Source organism: Pristiophorus japonicus, unplaced genomic scaffold (assembly GCF_044704955.1).
Source record: "Pristiophorus japonicus isolate sPriJap1 unplaced genomic scaffold, sPriJap1.hap1 HAP1_SCAFFOLD_231, whole genome shotgun sequence".
Classification (NCBI taxonomy): domain Eukaryota; kingdom Metazoa; phylum Chordata; class Chondrichthyes; family Pristiophoridae; genus Pristiophorus; species Pristiophorus japonicus.
In genome coordinates, this window is record NW_027252026.1 from 82,437 (window position 1) to 103,516 (window position 21,080).

At 47.4% G+C, this 21,080-nt stretch overlaps 1 long non-coding RNA gene and 1 pseudogene across 1 annotated transcript in view; one reads left to right on the forward strand and one right to left on the reverse strand.

The window, feature by feature from the left end:
- The window catches only part of LOC139245695 (uncharacterized), a 369,717-nt gene that overhangs the window by 14,015 nt on the left and 334,622 nt on the right, over positions 1-21,080 (forward strand). The gene's annotated exons all lie outside the window — the stretch shown is intronic.
- Positions 1-21,080, reverse strand: part of LOC139245686 (cell adhesion molecule CEACAM2-like) — a 142,534-nt pseudogene that overhangs the window by 3,262 nt on the left and 118,192 nt on the right.

Genomic DNA, 21,080 nt, shown 5'->3' on the forward strand with positions numbered 1-21,080 from the left:
TAGCATTCTCATCTCTGAATCAGAAGGTTGTGTGTTCAACATAAGAACATAAGAATTAGGTACAGGAGTTGGCCATTTGACCCCTCGAGCCTGCTCCGCCATTCAGTAAGATCATTGCTGATCTTCGACCTCGACTCCACTTTCCCGCACTATCCCCATATCCCTCGATTGCCTTAATATCCAAAAATCTATCGATCTCTGTCTTGAACATACTCAACGACTGAGCCTCCACATTCAAGTCTAGAGAACGATCTCTGTGCTGGAACGGACAGGCCCAAAGCTCACCCAATATCGGGCTTCTCATTTACACCAAACCGACGAGCTGCAGACACCTGCTCGGATCTCCCCAGGCAGCACGGCGTTGAAGAGTATTTGAATTTGTGGTTACTGCATCAGGTATAGGTCTCGGGAGAAGGGGATGTGCCCGGGAGAGGGGGGAATCTGGACAGGTAGGTGGGTGGGCACTCCTGCACCTGTCGGCTCCACATTCATGAAAGCATTTATTTTAAACTTGCCCTTTTGCTGGTGGCCTCCAGCGGCTCCATTGAGGGGCGCTGGTTAGGCCGCAGGAAGACCTGGTTTTCTTGAATGCAGCCGGCCTGGTGCCAGCTGTGTTCAGGCAAACCAGTTTGGTAAAGGAAGCATCAACCAGGCACTCGGCCCCTGATTTGCAAACGCAAAGGACTAATGGCTGTTTCAGACGTGGGCCTTGGATGCCTCTTTTGATGCCTATACCAATATGGTGGGCGGCGCACACCCAACGTGGAATGTACACGTGCTGCTTGACCACTACACTGGACATTTTGGCGCCCGTTTTATGCCTGTAAAATGGATTCAAAGTCATCGAATTTCTTGGCCCTAATGCTTTAAATACTCCAGAACATTAACAAAAGGCTGGCACTGGGCCAACCAACTCGACTCACTTGTGAGCGTCCGGGAAGGGAGGTATTTTTATAATCGCGTGCTGGCAATGTAGTAGCAGTGTGGACAGACGGGGCTGTAAAGGAAATCACAGAATGTCACCAACACCGAGTGTAGATAGGAACACGCAAACATGGAGGTTGGGGAAAGGCCATTGCAGTCCATTGGGTGGTCCCAAAGTTCACAAAAACCCAAACTGTACTGTCGTCCATAGCCCAAAACACTTCTTTCACCAAAAGAATCTACTCAGCTCCCTCTTGAATTCACTAATACTCTCACCTTTCAATGACTCAAACAATAGAAAAATACTAAGCATGCTGGAAATCTGAAATAAAAACAGAAAACGCTGGAAATACTCACAGCACCTATGAATGCCCATCTTTCCCTGGCTGTGTATTTGCTTAAAAACTGTCCATCTCTAACCCCTTCCAGTTCTGACAAAAGGTCATCATCCTGAAACGTTAACTCTGTTTCTCGCTGCACAGTTGCTGCTGATCTGCAGAGTATTTCCAGTATTTTCTGTTCTTATCCCTTCAATGACTATGGGCAGCTGATCCAGATGTGGTAGTTACCGTGAAATATTTATTTAAACGTACAGGATTGCAGTTTCCCGAACCATGCCTGTCTGATACAGAAGACAAGAGCAACTCCAGCAATGAGAGTAAGTCCCAGCACAGCCCCCACACTGATCCAGACAATCCTCAGGTCTTCATCCATTTGCACGTTAGGATCTGTGAAAGTGAGAGGGACATGTAAGGGACTGGACTAACAGAATAAGGTATTTGCCATCAAATATTGGACCTTTACCAGCCCTGATCCACAAGGTGATGTCAGACGCAGATATAATATTATTACAATGTGAACTGTACTTACTGGTTACATTGAGCTGCTCCCACTGATATCTCCCCACACATTACAGTAATAGGCGGCAGTGTCACTGGGCTGCACATTTGTGACTGTCAGAATGAAGCTGTTATTGGAGGTGTCTCTGGAAGGCTGGAGACGGTCAGTGGAACCTGGGCTCCCTCGTGTGCTGCCACTTGCCTTCTGTGTTAAAACCCACTCCATATCTTGCCCCGGTAGTTGCCGGTACCAGTGCACATCGGTGTCACTCACTCTGGAGTGCCGCATGGTGCACTGTAACCGCGCCGTGTGACCCTCTGTGACACGTTCCAGGCCCGGAGACTGGATAACTACTCCTTTAAGGGGAAAGGAAAGATAGAAATAGCTTGAAGACCATCGACAGATGGGGAGGTGTCCTACGTGCTTAAATGCAAAGCACAATATTGCATTGTTCAGCAAAATCAATTCCAATAATTAACTCGTAGAGTTAGTTCATTACTAATTCATGAGAAGAGAAACCTTTTAATGCAGAGCTTGTATTGAACTATTGGCACCATTGGGAGATTTGAACTCATGACGGGTTGCTAGTCCAGTCCCATAACCATTAGCCTAGCGGTTACTGTACTGGACAGTCTCCTTCCAATCAGTAATGATAGAAGGATTCATCTGTAGTGCCATCAAGCGACACCTACTCATTAATAGCCACCTCTCTTTCCGTTGAGTTTCCACTTCAGCCATTCAGCTCCAGATGTCATAACAGCCTTGATGCAAACATGGACACAAGGCAGCTTTCCAATCTGTATGGCACCAAAGAGCCTCAACAAAATTAGGTAAATGGCCTGTAGCTGAGGCCATACCTAACACACAGGAAGATGTTTTGGTTGTCAGAGGACAATCATTTCAGCCCTGGGACATTATGCTTCGTTCCTTTGTCCCAACCATCTGCAGCTGCTTCATCAATGAATTTCCCTCCATCATAATGTCAGAAGTGGGGCTGTTCACTTGTGATTTCCACAGCAGACCCTGGACTACATCTAGGCTTGGGTTGACATTTGGCAGGTAACATTTGTGGCCTATCAATTGGCGCATTGAATTTACAATCCTCTTCCTCGCTGGAAGAGGAACCAGTGCTGTGGTGTAGGATTTAAATTCACATCATGTGGGGGGGCGGGCAATGAAAGAACAAGATAAGGAAACAGAAAGGAAAAAAAATGGACAAGGAATGTAGGAATAAGGAGTGGCCGTAGGTTCTATTAAGTCGGCCTGAGATGGCAGGCGGGGCCTCAGTTTAATGTTCATCTGAAAGACGGCACCTCCGACAGTGCAGCACTCCTTCAGTACTGCCCCTCCAACAGTGCCATACTCCCTCAGTACTGCCCCTCCGACATTGCAGCACTCGCTCAGTACTGCCCCTCTGACAGTGCCATACTCCCTCAGTATTGCCCCTCCGACAGTGCAGCGCTCCCTCAGTACTGCACCTCCGACCATGCAGCACTCTCTCAGTACTGCCCATCCGACAGTGTAGCACTCCCTCAGTGCTGCCCTTCCAACAGTACAGTGCTCCCTCAGTACTGCCCCTCCGACAGTGCCATACTCCCCTCAGTACTGCCCTCCCAACAGTGCAGCGCTCCCTCACTACTGCCCCTCCGACAGTGTAGCGCTCCCACAGTACTGCCCTTCCAACAATGCAGCGCCCCTCAGTACTGCCCCTCGGACAGTGCCTTTCTCCCTCAGCTGCTCCCCCGACAGTGCCGTACTCCCTCAGAACTGGCCCTCCGACTGCAGCGCTCTCTCGGTATTGCCCCTCTGACAGTGCGGTGCTCCCTCGGTACTGCCCCTCCGACAGTGCAGCATTCCCTCAATACTGCCCCTCCGATAATGCGGCGCTCCCTCAGTGCTGCCCCTCCGACAGTGCGGCGCTCACACAGTGCTGCCCCTCCGACAGTGCAGCGCTCCCTCAGTACTGTCCCTCCGACAGTGCAGCACTCCCTCAGTACTGCCCCTCCGACAGTATAGCGCTCCCTCAGTACTGCCCCTCTGATAGTGCAGCACTCCCTCAGGAAGGAAGGATGTAATCGGAGATTGATAGTGGGGGAGAGAGAGAGGGAAGCCACGATTATGTGGATGGGGGAGAGAGAGAGGCCACGATTGTGTGGGTGGGGGAGAGAGAGGTCATGATTGGGCAGGTGGGGGAGAGAGGGAGGCCATGAATGGGCGGGTGGGGGAGAGAGAGGCCATGATTGGGTGGGTGGGGGAAGAGAGAGGGAGGCTATGATTGGGCAGCTGCGGGAGAGAGAGGGAGGCCACGATTGGGCGGCTGGGGGAGAGAGAGGGAGGCCATGATTGGGCGGGTGGGGGGGGGGAGAGAGAGAGAGAGACCAAGATTGGGTGGGTGGACGGGGAGAGAGGGCACGATTGGTCGGGCAGGAGAGAGTGAGAGAGAGAGAGAGAGGCTACGATTGGGCGGGTGGGGGAGAGAGCGGCCATGACTGGGCGGGCGGCGGGGAGAGAGAGAGAGAGAGAGAGAGAGGCCATGATTGGGTGGGTGTGGGGTGTTATATTTGTAACCTTGTATATATATTGTACCGCCACAAGAGGGCTCATCCCCTGGAGTCCCAAGGGATCCCACAATCCCTTGGGAGCACAGGTACTTAAGGAGGCCTCCCAGGCTGGAGAGGCACTCTGGAGACCTGCAATAAAAGACAAAAGTCACACTTTACTTTTAGCTCACAGTATCCAGTCAGACTCTTTATTCATACATAACAACTGGCGACGAGATACAGATGACAAACCCAACGATGCAGAGAACAGTGGCAATCCTGGAGAAATTTTTGGAGGGAAATGATTGGGAAGTCTTCCAGGAGCGACTCGACCAATACTTCGTGGCCAACGAGCTGGAAGGATAAGCGAACACTGCCAAACGAAGGGCAATTCTCCTCACCGTCTGCGGGGCACCAACATATGGCCTCATGAAAAATCTGCTTGCTCCAGCGAAACCCAGAGAGAAATCGTACAATGATTTATGCACACTTGGCTGGGAGCATCTGAACCCAAAGGAAAGCGTTTTGATGGCAAGGTACCGGTTCTACACCTACAAAAGTTCTGAAGGCAGGAAGTGGTGAGTTATATCGCTGAGCTAAGACGCCCTTGCAGGACATTGCGAATTTGAAGGACATTTGGAGCACATGCTCAGAGACTTTTTCGTACTTGGCATTGGCCATGAAATGATACTTCACAAACTTTTGACTGTGTAGACCCCAACCTTGAGTAAGGCCATAGCAATAGCCCCGGCGTTCATTGCCACCAGTGACAATACTGAGCAAATCTCTCAGCACACAAGTGCTGCTACAAGTACTGTGAACAAAGTGATGTTGTTTTCACATCGCAACGTACAGGGCAGGCTCCACATGCCTGCAGCTGCACGTCCGCAGATGTCTGAGTCCACCATCAAGGGTGATGAATGTAAGGCCATTAACACCTTGTTGGCGCTGCATCATTTCCATTCATGCTGCTTCAAAGGGTACGTTTGCAAGGGCTGTGGAACAATGGGACACCTCCAATGTATGTGCAGGCGAGTTGCAAATCCTGTTAATCCTGCAAACCACCATGTAGCAGAGGATGAACAGATCCACGGCAGATCATCACGAACCAGAGCCTCAGACTGAGGAGGCAGAGGTATATGGGGTGAACACATTTAGCACAAAGTGTCCCCCGATAATGCTGAAGGTTGAACTAAATGAACTCCCGGTGTCAATGGAGCTGGACACGGGTGCGAGCCAGCCCATTATGAGCAAAAACACTTTTGATAAATTATGGTGCAGCAAGGCCTCAAGGCCAGTCTTGACTCCAATCCTCACAAAACTGAGACCTTACACAAAGGAAATGATTCCCATAGTCGGCAGTGTTACTGTAAAAGTCTCCTACGATGGAGCGGTGCACAAGCTACTACTCTGGGTGGTACCGGGCGATGGTCCCACGCTGCTTGGCAGGAGCTGGCTGGGAAAGATACGCTGGAACTGGGACGACGTCCACGTGCTCTTGCCCGCTGACGACACTTCGTGTGCCCAGGTCTTAAACAAGTTCCCTTCACTGTTCAAACCAAGCATCGGGAAGTTCCAAGGAGCAGAAATGCAGATCCATCTAATTCCAGGGGTGTGACCCATCCATTACAAGGGAAGAGCAGTACCGTACATGATGAGAAAAAGGGTAGAGATCGAGCTAGGCCAGCAGCATCATATCGCTGATCGAATTCAATGAGTGGGCCAGTCCGATCGTTCCAATCCTCAAGTGAGATGGCACAGTCAGAATCTGTGGTGATTACAAAGTAACTATCAATCGTTTCTCCCTGCAGAATCAATACCCACTACCAAAGTCCGACGGCTTTTTGCCACGCAGGTGGGAGGAAAGATGTTCACGAATCTGGACTTGACCTTGGCCTACATGACGCAGGAGCTGGAGGAATCATCGAAGGGCCTCACCTGCATTAACACACACAAAGGTCTCTTCATTTATAACAGATGCCATCCGCCACAGACCAGGCACAGAAAACTCTGCCCATGCTCTCAGTAGGCTGTCATTGCCCACCACGGGGGTGGAAATGGCACAACCCGCAGATTTAGTCATGGTAATGGAAGCATTTGAGAGTGAGCAATCACCTGTCACAGCCCAACAGATTAGAACTTGGACAAGCCAGGAACCCTAGTTAAACTTGCCCTAGTTAAAAACTGTGTGCTGCACGGGAGCTGGTCCAGTATCCCAGTGGAAATGCAGGAACAGATAAAGCTGTACCAGTAGCACAGATATGAAATGTCTATACAGGCAGGCTGCCTTCTGTGGGGCAATCGAGTAGTGGTCCCCAAGAAGGGCAGAGATACCTTCATTAGTGACCTCCACAGCATCCACCCAGGCATCGCAATGATGAAAGTGATATCCAGATCCCACGTGTGGTGGCCCGGTATCGATGCGGACTTAGAGTCCTGCATGCACAGATGTAACACATGCTTGCAGTTGAACAATGCACCCAGGGAGGCGTCACTAAGTTTATGGTCTTAGCCCTCCAAACCGTGGTCTAGGATCTATGTCAACTATGCAGGCCCGTTCTTGGGTAAAATGTTTATTGTGGTTGCAGATGCGTTCTCCAAATGGATTGAATGTGAGATAATGTTGGCAAGCACGTCCGCTGCCACCACTGAAAGCCTGCGGGCCATGTTTGCCACGCACGGACTACCCAATGTCCGTGTGAGCGACAATGGGCCATGTTTTACCAGTGCCGAATTCAAAGAATTCATGACCCGCAACGGGATCAAACATGTCACATCTGCCCCGTTCAAATCAGCATCCAATGGTCAGGCAGAAAGAGCAGTGCAAACTATCAATCAGGGCTTGAAGAGGGTAACTGAAGGCTCACTGCAGACTCGCCTATCCTGAGTCCTGCTTAGCTACCGCCCGAGACCCCACTCGCTCACTGGGATTCCACCTGCTGAACTGCTCATGAAAAGGGCACTTAAGACAAGGCTCTTGTTAGTTCACCCTGATTTACATGAAGCTGCCTGCTCTCTTCCTGTTCAACAAAGCACATATTATGATAGCTCAAATGTGTCACGCGAAATTGAAATCAATGATCCTACATTTGTATTAAATTATGGACAAGGTCCCAAGTAGATTCCTGGCACTGTTGTGGCCAAAGAGAGCAGGGTGTTTCGGGTCAAACTTTCAAATGGACTCATTCACTGGAAACACTTGGACCAAATCAAACTCAGATTCACTGAGCAACCCACTTTGTACCCTACTTTCTTTGACCCCCCCCCAACATACACACCAGTGCCAACCGACACCGCGGTTGGCCACGCAGCAGAACCCACCATCCGCAGCAGCCCAGCAGGACTCACCATACTAGGCAGCTCAGCAAGGCCAGCTGCACAGTAGCCCAGTGACGGCCCAACAGATAATTCACCAATACCAGCGTCATTTGTACCGAGACGATCAATCACGGCAAGAAGGCCCCCAGATCGACTCACCTTGTAAATAGTTACACTGTTGACTTTGTGGGGAGTGTTGTTATATATGTAACCTTGTATATACCTTGTACAGCCACCATATGGCTCATCCTCTGGAGTCTCAAGGGATCCCACAATCCCTTGGGAGCACAGGTACTTAAGGAGGCCTCCCAGGCTGGAGAGGCACTCTGGACACTTGCAATAAAAGTCTAAGGTCACACTTTACTTTGAGTTCACAGTATCCAGTCAGACTCTTTATTCATTCATAACAGGGGGAGAGAGAGACCACGATTGGACGGGTGGGGGAGAGAGAGGCCATGATCGGGCGGGCGTGTGAGAGAGAGAGAGGCCACGATTGGGCGGGTGGGGAGAGAGAGAGAGAGAGAGAGAGAGAGAGGGGCCATGATTGGGCGGTGTGAGAGAGAGAGAGAGGCCACGAGTGGGGGAGAGAGAGAGGCCATGATCGGGCAGTGGTGGGGAAGTGAGAGAAGCCACGATTGGGTGGGGGAGAGAGAGAGAGGCCGCGATCGATGGGGGGATAAGAGAGAGAGAGAGAGGCCACGATTGGGTGGGGGGGGGGGGAGAGTGAAAGAGAGAGAGGGAGGCCATGATCGGGCGGGGGGCAGAAAGAGAGAGGCCACCATTGGGCGGGGGAGGGGGGGGGAGAGAGGACACGATTGGGCGGGGGGGGAGAGGCTACAATCGATGTAGGTGATGGCGGGGGGTGCAGTCCTGCCCCTCTTGCCCCAGAAGCAGTGCTGGAACATGCACTTACCTTGTGGATTGGGCCGCTCCCGCCTCCCTTTCACTGCCGGATTACCCGACTCCCGGGAAACCTGCGCAGGAGCTGCCTTGCTTCATTTTCAGTTCTGATCCCGAGCGCCGCACTTTCCAGAACCTCTCCCCATTATTCACCTAATCCCAGACACTGGGTGTTGTCAGGCTCTTGACTCTATAGGCCTTGTCGCCAAGCCTGATCCTGGTCCTCTGCCAGTGTCCACACACACACACACTTTCCGGCAGGGACCATGGGTTAGTCATTTAGTGTGGGAACCATGGCTGCCTTGTCCTTCCCCACTGCAGAGTTGCTAAAGTCAACGTTAACGTGCCAACTGCTGGCCTCATTAGCAGATCCTCAGGACAGCCCAACCCTGGCATTTCCCCTTGTGATGAACACATGATTCACATTTGGAGCCACTGCTGGCTCCTATTTAAATGCCACATTAACACACACACCATTTCAGTTGGGTCGCTTTTGAATTCAGGCAGGAGCTGTCTTTGGAATTTTAATTTCTTATGTTATATATGTAAACCTGTAAATACCTTGTTTAATTATTAGAGGGCCCATCCCCTGGAGTCCCAAGGGATCCCACAAGCCCTTGGGAGCAGCTGTACTTAAGGAGGCCTCACAGGCTGGGGAGGTACTCTGGAGGCCTGTAATAAAAGACTACGGTCACACTTTACTTTGAGCTCTCAGTATCTGGTCAGACTCTTTATTCATACACAACATTATTGTTCTATTAAACCAACAACTTCTTTGTGAAAATAAAACCCTTCCCATCTTGGACAATCCATCCTTTCCCCCTGCCCTGCTGTGGGTCGGATACAGGTCCCAGTGTGGATATCTGAACGGAATATATGGAATTAAGGATAGTAAAGTAAACGGGATATATGAAAATGTATACGCCATGGAAGAATAGCTGGGAGAATGTCAGATTGCAAATAGTGCAACATCAGCATAGCTAACAATCTGTCTCAAGGTTTCAAGTCACTAATCCTGCCAATAATATATAATTGTAACATGAAATACATCTGCAGAATTGCAAGGTCTCAGTAAATAGTCACACCATTAGATTGAAACATTTGGAGGCAATACTTGAGCTTTCAAGAAGAACATCTCATATAGATTGACTAATGAGTGTCTGAGTTAGACTGTCAATCCATTTGTATTTTGTTATCTGATTTCAAAACTGTATAACTGTTAACGCTTTACGATGTAACTTCACCTATCCGTAGGGAGTGTGTACGCTCTATCCAGAGAGTATATCTTCTGTCTGATAGGTCTTACTGGCCGGTAATAAAGACTGCTTTGTTCAAAGCACAAGAGGTATTCGACTCAGTAATTTTACTGAACCAGATTGAATAAAAGAATCCAGGAATTAACACCAGTGCGGTCTGTTCCTGTGAACCTGCGAGTGATAGCTAACATTTACATACCGATGACATTCAGCTGGGTTCCTGCTCCATCGATACGGCTCCACACACTGCAGATATAGGCAGCGGTGTTTCTGTGCTGCACGCCTGTGATGGTCAGAATGAAGCTAATACTGGTGACATCCCTGGAAGACTGAAAATGGTCAGCAAAACCCCGCTACTTTTTTAATGTATTATTTGTGTAATGAAGTATCATCTCCTTGTGTGTACCAGGGAGCTGTTGGGACCAGTGAACATCCACTTGCCTGACGTTGTCTTTCTTCATGGTGCAGCGTAAGCTCACAGTCTGACGCTCTCTCACGCTATAGACTGTCGGAGACTGAACCAGTACTGGTTCCGCCACTGCACCTGGGAATGTGATTGGTAAGTAAATAAATATAACTTAACGTAAGAATGACTTGCATTTCTATAGTGCCTTTCACAACCTCAGGACGTCCCAAAACGCTTTACAGCCTGGTGTGTAGTCACTGTTGTAATGTAGGAAAGGCGGCAGCCAATTGCAAGCTCCCACAAACAGCTATGTGATAAAGACCAGATAGTCTGTTTTACAACAACAACTTGTATCTATATAGCGCCTTTAATGTAGTAAAATGTCCCAAGGCACTTCACAGGAGTGTTGTAAGACAAAAATGTGACACCGAGCCACGTAAGATGGGGCAGATGACCAAAAACTTGGCCAAAGAGGTAGGTTTTAAGGAGCATCTCAAAGGAGGAAAGAGAAGCAGAGAGGTTTAGGGAGAAATTCCAGAGCTTAGGGCCGAGGCAGCTGAAGGCACGGCCACTGATGGTTGAACGATTATAATCAGGGATGCTCAAGAGGGCAGAATATGAGGAGCACAGACATTCTCGAGGGGGGGAGTTGTGGCATTGGAGGAGATTACAGAGATAGGGAGAGGCGAGGCTATGGAGGAATTTGTAAACAAGGATGAGAATTTTGAAATTGAGGCAAATGTTGATTGAGGAATAAATATCGGCCCAGGACACGGGCGATAACCCTTCTTCTTCGAACTCTTCTACGAAATAGTGCCAAGGGATCTTTTACATCCATCTGCGAGAGCAGACGGGACCTCGGATTAATGTCTCCCCCGAAAGACGGCACTTCCGACACTGCAGCACTCCCTCAGCACTGCAGTGGATTTATGAGCTCAAGTCTCTGGAGTGGGACTTGAACCCACAACCCAACAGTGCAATATATCCCAACAGTGGATAGTCAAGGGGCTATAATGGAGGAGGAACACAATCACAATCACTAATGAGGTGGTACTCATTAAATAATGGGACTAAAGGTGTAGAAATCCCCTGGACCTGATGGCTTGCATCCTAGGGTCTGATTAGTGGATTAGTGGATGCATTGGTTGTAATTTACCAAAATTCCTTGGATTCTAGGGAGGTCCCAGCAGATTGAAAAACTGCAATTGTAACACCCCTATTTAAAAAAGGAGGCAGAAAAAAAGCAGGAAACTATAGACTAGTTAGCCTGACATCTGTGGTTGGGAAAATGTTGGATTCCATTATTAAAGAAGCAGTAGCAGAACATTTAAAAAAGCAGAATTCAGTCAGGCAGAGTCAGCATGGATTTATGAAAGGGAAGTTGTTATATATGTGGACTTGTATTTACTCTGTACAGCCACCAGAGGGCTCATCCCCGGGAGTCCCAAGGGATTGCATAATCCCTTGGGAGGACAGGTATTTAAGGAGGTTTCACAGGTTGGAGAGGCACTCTGGAGACCTGCAATAAAAGACTAAGGTTACACTTTACTTTGAGCTCACAGTGTTCAGTCTGACTCTTTCTCCATACACAATAACTGGCAACGAGATACAGATAACAAATCCAAAGATGCAGAGAACAGTGGGCATCCTGAAGAAATTTTCGGAGGGAGATGATTGGGAAACTTTTGTGGAGCGACTCGACCAATACTTCGTGGCTAACGAGCTGGATGGGAAAGAGAGCACTGCCAAATGAAGGGCAATCCTCCTCACCGTCTGTGGGGCACCAACGTATAGCCTCATGAAGAATCTGCTCACTCCAGCGAAACCCACGGAGAAATTGTACGACGATTTGTGCACACTGATCCGAGAGCATTTTAACCTGATGGAAGGCGTTCTGATGGCGAGGTACCGGTTCTACACCTACAAAAGGTCTGAAGGCCAGGAAATGGCAAGTTATGTCGCCGAGCTAAGTGCATTGCAAATTTGAAGGACATTTGGAGCACATACTCCGAGACTTTTTCGTACTTGGCATTGTCCACAAAACCATACTTCTCAAATTTTTGACTGTAGAGACACCAACCTTGACCAAGGCCATAGCGATAACCCAGGCATTCATTGCCACAAGTGACAATACGATGCAAATCTCTCAGCACACAAGTGCTGCTACAATTACTGTGAACAAAGTGATTGGCTAACTAACAGAGAACACAGAGTCGGGATAAATGGTTCATTCTCGAGTTGGCAATCAATAACTAGTGGGGTGCTGTGGGGATTAGTGCTGGAACCTAACTATTTACAATCTACATTAACGACTTGGATGAAGGGACCGAGTGTAACGTAGCCAAGTTTGCTGATGATACAAAGATGGGAGGAAAAGCAACGTGTGAGGAGGGACAAAAAACTTGCAAAAGGACATAGACAGGCTAAGTGAGTGGGCAAAGATTTGGCAGATGGAGTATAAAGTGTAAGGTTATGCACGTTGGCAGAAAAAATCGAAGAGCAAGTTATTATTTAAATGGAGAAAAATTACAAAGTGCTGCAGTACAGCGAGACCTGGGGGTCTTGGTGCATGAAACACAAAAGGTTAGTATGCAGATACAGCAAGTGATCAGGAAGGCCAATGGAATTTTAGCCTTTATTGCAAAGGGGATGGAGTATAAAAGCAGGGAAGTCTTGCTACAGTTATGCAGGGTATTGGTGAGGCCACATCTAGAATATTGCGTAAAATTTTGGTTTCCATATTTAAGAAAGGATATACTTGCTTTGGAGGTAGTTCAGAGAAGGTTCACTAGGTTGATTCCAGAGATGAGGGAGTTAACTTATGACGAAAGGTTGGGTAGTTTGGGTCTCTACTCATTGGAATTCAGAAGAATGAGAGGTGATCTTATCGAAACGTATAAGATTATGAGGGGGCTTGACAATGTGGATACAGAGAGGATGTTTCCACTAATAGGTGAGACTAGAACTAGGGGGCATAATCTTAGAATAAGGGGCCGTCAATTTAAAACTGAGATGAGGAGGAATTTCTTTTCTCAGAGGGTTGTAAATTTGTGGAAATCGCTGCCTCAGAGAGCTGTGGAAGCTGGGACATTGAATAAATTTAAAACAGAGACAGTTTCTCAACCGATAAGGGAATAAAGGGTTATGGAGAGCGGGCAGGTAAGTGGACCTGAGTCCATGATTGGATCAGCCATGATCATATTAAATGGCGGAGCAGGCTCGAGGGGCCGTATGGCATGCTCCTGCTCCTATTTCTTGTTATGTTCTAGCCTTCCGACTCAGGTGGGAGTGCTGCCCACTTCTCCGAGAGAACTCACTCTTGCTGAACTTACAACCAGGGTCCTGAACTTAAGGAAAGGTAACTTCGATGGTTTGAAGCATGAATTGGCTAGAGTAGACTTGCAAATGATATTTAAAGGGTTGACAGTGGATATGCAATGGCAAACATTTAAAGATCACATGGATGAACTTCAGCAATTGTACATCCCTGTCTGGAGTAAGAATAAAATGGGGAAGGTGGCTCAACCCTGGCTAACAAGGGAAATTAAGGATAGTGTTAAATCCAAGGAAGAGGCATATAAATTGGCCAGAAAAAGCAGCAAACCTGAGGACTGGGAGAAATTTAGAATTTAGCAGAGGAGGACAAAGGGTTTAATTAAGAGGGAGAAAATAGAGTATGAGAAGAAGCTTGCCGGGAACATAAAAACTGACTGCAAAAGCTTCTATAAATATGTGAAGTGAAAAAGATTAGTGAAGACAAACGTAGCTCCCTTGCAGTCGGATTCAGGTGAATTTATAATGGGGAACAAACAAATGGCAGACCAATTGAACAAATACTTTGGTTCAGTCTTCACGAAGGAAGATACAAATAACCTTCCAAAAGTACTAGGGGACCGAGGGTCAAGTGAGAGGAGGAACTGAAGGATATCCTTATTAGGTGGGAAATTGTGTTAGGGAAATTGATGGGATTGAAGGCCGATAAATCCCCGGGGCCAGATAGTCTGCATCCCAGAGTACTTAAGGAAGTGGCCCTAGAAATAGTGGATGCATTGGTAATCATTTTCCAACAGTCTATCAACTCTGGATAAGTTCCTGTGGACTGGAGGGTAGCTAATGTAACACCACTTTTTAAAAATGGAGGGCGAGAGAAAATGGGTAATTATAGACCGGTTAGCCTGACATCAGTCGTGGGGAAAATGTTGGAATCAATTATTAAGGATGAAATAGCAGCACATTTGGAAAGCAGTGACAGGATCGGTCCAAGTCAGCTTGGATTTATGAAGGAGAAATCATGCTTGACAAATCTTCTGGAATTTTTTGAGGATGTAGTTAGTAGAGTGGACAAGGGAGAATCAGTGGATGTGGTGTATTTGGATTTTCAAAAGGCTTTTGACAAGGTCCCACACAAGAGATTGGTATGTAAAATCAAAGCACATGGTATTGGGGGTAATATACTGATGTGGATCGAGAACTGGTTGGCAGACAGGAAGCAGAGAGTTGGGATAAATGGGTCCTTTTCAGAATGGCAGGCAGTGACTCGTGGAGTGCCGCAGGGCTCAGTGCTGGGACCCCAGCTCGTTACAATATACAACAATGATTTGGATGAAGGAATTGAGTGTAATATCTCCAAATTTGCAGATGACACTAAACTGGGTGGCGGTGTGAGCTGTGAGGGGGACGCTAAGAGGCTGCAGGGTGACTTGGACAGGTTAGGTGAGTGAGCAAATGCATGGCAGATGCAGTATAATGTGGATAACTGTGAGGTTATCCACTTTGGGGGCAAAAACGCAAAGACAGAATATTATCTGAATGGTGGCAGATTAGGAAAAGAGGAGGTGCAACGAGACCTGGGTGTCATGGTTCATCAGTCATTGAAAGCTGGCCAGATGCAGCAGGCGGTAAAGAAGGCAAATGGTATGTTGGCCTTCATAGCAATGGAATTTGAGTATAGGAACAGGGAGGTCTTACTGCAGTTGTACAGCGCCTTGGTGAGGCCTCACTTGGAATATTGTGTTCAATTCTGGTCTCTTAATCTGAGGAAGGACGTTCTTGCTATTGAGGAAGTGCAGCAAAGGTTCACCAGACTGATTCCCGGGATGGTCGGACTGACATATGAGGAGAGACTGGATCAGCTGGGCCTTTATACATTGGAGTTTAGAAGGATGAGAGGGGATCTCATAGAAACATACAAAATTCTGACGGGACGGGACAGGTTAGATGCGGGTAGATTGTTCCCAATATTGGGGAAGTCTAGAACCAGGGAACACAGTCTTAGGATAAGGGGTAGGCCTATTAGGACTGAGATGAGGACAAACTTCTTCACTCAGAGTTGTTAACCTGTGGAATTCCCTGCCGCAGAGAGTTGTTGTTGCCAGTTCATTGGATATATTCAAGAGGGAGTTAGATATGGCCTTTACGGCTAAAGGGATTAAGGGGTATGGAGAGAAAGCAGGAAAGGGGTACTGAGGGAATGATCAGCCATGACCTTATTGAATGGTGGTGCAGGCTCGAAGGGCCGAATGGCCTACTCCTGCACCTATTTTCTATGTTTCTGTGTCTCTACTGCCTGATGTGAATTACTGACCAGCTTGCTTTTTGCCCACCAGATGCCAGGTTGCTCTGTATTTAATGACGTACACTAACAGTGTTGAACAGGAAGGGAGGAATTGTATCTGGGAGTGTTATAGCTAGAATATTCTGGCCGGTGATCTTGTACATTATTGCACGCTGCACATGCTGAGAATGCCATTGCCAGAATGTGGTTTGAAACTGTAGACCTGTTGGAGAGAAGCCCCAACTCTTGAGACAAGGCGAGGCTTTCAAGTATAGGCTTTAGGGAAGACAGTAAAAGACAATTCAATAGATACATTTAATCATGTTATTGTGAGAGGGTCTTCATATTTAGAATTTTATATTATGTTTAAACTTTATTTCTGACATTAGAAAATTAATTTATGGCGAATAAATTGCAATTATTATTGGTCAGTCAGTGGTCAGCGGAAAATGAACGGCGCTCACCGTTCATTACACTTAAGGTTAAACATTTGTTTGCTTAGCACCACCCGTTAGTGCCCAAGAGGCGGGGGGTGGGGGGGCACTAGAACATAAGAATATAGAAATAGAAGCAGGAGTCGGCCATTTGTCCCCGCAAGCCTGCTCCGCCATTTAATCAGATCATGGCTGATTTGATCTTGGGCTCAGCTACACTTCTCCGTCCACTCCCCATAATCCTTATCATTGAAACATATACTTGCATTGGAGGTAGTTCAGAGAAGATTCACTCATTTGATTCCTGAGGTGAAGGGATTGACTTATGAAGAAAGGTTGAGCAGGTTGGGCCTATACACGTTGAAGTTCAGAAGAATGAGAGATGATCTTATTAAGACATATAAAATAATGAGGGGGCTGGACAAAGTAAATGCAGAGAGGATGTTTCCACTCATGGAGTTATCTAGAACTAGGGTGCATAGTTTTCGAATAAGGGGTCGCCCATTTAAAACTGAGATGAGGAGGAATTTCTTCTCTCGGTTGTACATTCTCTGTGCCAGAGAGCTAAGGAGGCTGGGTCATTGAATATATTTAAAGCGGAGATAGCAGAATTTTGAGCGATAAGGGAGTAAATGCATATGGGGAGCGGGCTGGAAAGTTGAGCTGAGCCAATAATCAGATCAGCCATGATCTTATTGAATGGCGGACCAGGTTCGAGAGGCCCTTTGGCCTACTCCTGTTCCTATTTCCTATGTCTCTTATATTTACACAGTACCAGATCTAAGATACCCTGCTCCCTGGTTGTTTCCACAATGTACTGTCCAAGGAAACCATCCCAGATACACTCTATGAATTCTTCCTCAAGGCTATCGTGCCCAATTTGATTTGTCCAATCAATATATAGAGTAAAATCACCCATGATTATTGCCGGAACTTTCTTACAAGATTCCAATACTGCTTTATTTATGCTCTGCCCAACAGTGTAGTTTCTGTTAGGGGGCCTATAGACTATGCCCACCAATAACTTCTTCCCCTTATTGTTTCTTATCTCCACCCAAATTGATTCTACATCTTGATCTTCTGAGCCAATATCATTTCTCATTACTGCACTGATCTCATCCTTTATTAACAGAGCTACCCCACCTCCTTTTCCATTTTGTCCATCCTTCCGAATTGTCAAAAATCCCTGAATTTTCAGTTCCCAGCCTTGGTCACCTTGCAACCATGGCTCTGTAATGGTTATCAGATCGTACCCATTTATATCTATTTGTGCCGTCAATTCATCTGTCTTGTTACAAATGCTGCGTGCATTCATATAAAGTGCTTTTGATTTTGTCTTTTACTATTTTCCCTGCTTTGACCTCACTTTCTGATACACTTATGTTTATAAATTCTGTCCCTTCCTGTCACACTCTGGTTATCATTTCCCCCATCGCTCCCCTGCTCTACTGCCTTCTAGCCGCTAAGCACTTGCTGCCCGAGTGCCACGCTGTCGGTGCCTGCCGTGAACCTCAGTGGTGGTTTAGCAGCGGCGCTATCAGTTAACGCCGTGCACTCTAGCACCACCCACTTGGTGACGTCATGGGTGTACAACGCCACGTTAGTGCCGCGATCCTGAACTTCACTCCTTTCGCCTGCCGTAGCGCCTGGCACTGTCACCGACAGGGAGAGCGGGTGTTCCATGGAAGCTCCTGGGGCGATGTTATAGAGCAGGAGCCTGTGGCTGGTCAGTTGTAAAATCTTTTAACATTGCCGTGATTCTGTGAGGTCGCACATACTGCTGCCGGTGTTTCCAACGCTCCCTTCACCTTTCTGTAATTTTTCAGGTTTCCGAGCACCAGACCTTCATTATCCATGCAGTGCTACCACCCCTAGAGCCCTCAAAGTAGCGTAGAACGCTTCCCTAAGTGCTCCACTCCCCTCTTGGGGCGCTACTAGTGAATATCCCGTTTGGACACGGTAAACATCGCCCGGTGCTAATATTAGAACAGATTTTTAGGCCTAAGACTCTCTGTGGGCTTTTGCACTGTAACTTGCGATAATCAGAGAGTAAAAACAGCGCGGTGCCCTCGACAGGGGATCTAGGACCTGTTTGAACACACCGTGATTCCTCCCGCAAAATCTGCACCATTGTAAAAAAAAAAGTATTATGAGTAATTGGATTGGTTAACAAATCATGACAGTGAAATGTTGGGTTTTTTCGACATAAAATGTTGACATGGGCCTTGAATTTTCTCGCAATCCTCAGCACTTGCACCATTATTGTGCTAAAAAAGAGCGAGGAAATTGGTTTTTTGACACATTTATGTACTGTGGGAAAACTCTCCATCCTCTCCAGAGGTTTTCGGGCCCGAGGACCATGGGAAGTGGATGGTGCCAATAAGTGTTCACCCATGTCCCTGATTACAGAAACAGGAAAGGGTTTATTTAAACTCAATATTGCAGATTTGTGACCAGTCTTGAGTTTCATCGAACAATAAAAGTGCGCCAGAGCTGAGCTACCTTCGGTGGACTGGATTGAATCGGTTTGGAGAATATAAAGGAGCAAAGCAAGTGCTGGTCATCCTGAGACAAGGGGCACTCCATCACACATGGTGCAGTGAGAGTTTCAGCCCCTATCGGCCACTGGAGAACCAGTTAAAATGGAAGAATAGAAATGTTGTCCTGAAGTGGTGAACTGGCTGTCAGAGTTACAGCAGCAGCAGTTATTTCTCCAGATGTTTGAACACTCAAAGGACTGACACCATCGACCACAACAGACCCAGAAGGTTTAGCAGGCTGCTCTAACACTATCCAGCAAGATGCCCATTGAACACCACCTTCCTACAGTGCCTATACTTTATAAGCCGATTATAAAGTCCAGTCGTAGCCCGAGAATCACCTGCAACTACTTCTCTTCCCTAACCACCGACTCCATCCCTCTCCTGGCAACTGTCTGAGGCTGGACCAGACCGCTCGCAACCTTGGTGTCGCACTTGACCCCGAGATGAGCTTCTGACCACATATCCGCACCATCACCAAGATCGTCAACTTCAACCTCTGTAGCATCGTCAGACTCTGCCCCTGCCTCAGCTTATCTGTTGTTGAAACCTCCCATCCATGCCTTTGTTACCTCTAGACTTTACCCTTGTGCTCGTGACCTAAATTGGCTCCTGGTCTGTTAATGCCTCAAAAATTCTCATCCTTGTTTTCAAATCCCTCATCCCTCCCTGAATTCCACCAGCCCTACAACCCTCCGAGATCTCAGCGCTCCTCCAATTCTGGCCTCTTGTGCAACCTCGATTTCAATCGCTCCAACATTGGCGGCCATGCCTTCAGCTGCCTCGGCCCTAAGCACTAGAATTCCCTCCCTAAACCTCTCCGCCGCTCGACCTCTCTCTCCTCATTAAAACCTACTACTTTGACCAAGCGCAGTATCACATTTTGTTTGATAATGCTCCTGTGAAGTGTCTTGGGATGTTTTACTATGTTACAGGTGCAAGTTGTTGTTATGCATGTGAATCCTCTGAGGGCTACTGCCAGGAATAAAATCAGAAAATGCTGGAAACATTCAGCAGTTCAGAGCATCTACGGAGAGAGAAACAGAGTTAACGTTTCAGGTTGATGGTCCTTCGTCAGTTCTGACCTGCTGAGTATTTCCAGCATTTTCTGTTTTGATTTCAGATTTCCAGCATCCGCAGTGTTGTGCTTTTGAGTCGCTGACAGGGTTTTCTGTACATGTTGAACCTCCCTTATCCAGAACCCTGGAAACCTGGCCTGTTCTGCATAAGGGATTTTTCCGGATGAGGGGTGGTCATGTTAAATTGGATGGTACAGGTACTGAGCAAGGGGATATCAGGGCTGGCTGGCTTGGGGCTGGGAGTGCGGCAGAGAGATCATGGGGCGGGGGTTGGATCGCAGGGTCAGGCCAACGATTGCTGGAGTCGGCAGCGAGGAAGGACTTCAATTTGTTCATGTAGGACTTCTGAGCATGTGCCACCGGTGGCCGGGAATGGTTCTGGACGAGGGGTGGCTCTGGATACGGGAGTTCTGGATAAGAACATAATAACATCATAAATAGGAGCAGGAGTAGGCCATACGGCACCTCAAGCCTGCTCTGCCATTTAATACGATCTTGGCTGATCCGATCATGGTCTCAGATCCACTTCCCTGCCCGTTCCCCATAACCCCTTATTCCCTTATCGGTTCAAAAACTGTCTATCTCTATCGTAAATTTATTCAGTGTCCCAGCTTCAATAGCTCTCTGAGGCAGTGAATTCCACAGTTTTACAACCCTCTGAGGAAATAAATTTTTCCTCATCTCAGTTTTAAAACGGCCCCTTATTCTAAGATTATGCCCCCTAGTTCTAGTCTCCCCTATCAGTGGAAACATTCTCTCTGTATCCACCTTGTCAAGCCCCCTCATCATCTTATACATTTCGATAAGATCACCTCTCAATTCCAATGATTAGAGACCCAACCTACTCAACCTTTCCACATAGGTTAACCCCCTCATCTCCGGAATCAACCTTGTGAACCTTCTCTGAACTGCCGCCAAAGCAAGTATATCCTTTCATAAATATTCGAGGTGTGGCCTCACCAATATCCTGTATAACTGTAGCAAGACTTCCCTACTTTTATACTCCATCCCCTTTGCAATAAAAAACAAGATTACATTGGCCTTCCTGATCACTTGCTGTACTGTAGCACTTTGCAATCTTTCTCCATTTAAATAATAACTTGCTCTTTGAATTTTTCTGCCAAAGTACGTGACCTCACACTTTCCAACATTATACTCCATCTGCCAAATTTTTACCCACTCACTTAGCCTGTCTACGTTCTTTTGCAGATTTTTTGTGTCCTCCTCACCCATTGCTTTTCCTCCCATCTTTGTATCGTCAGCAAACTTGGCAACGTGACACTCAGTCC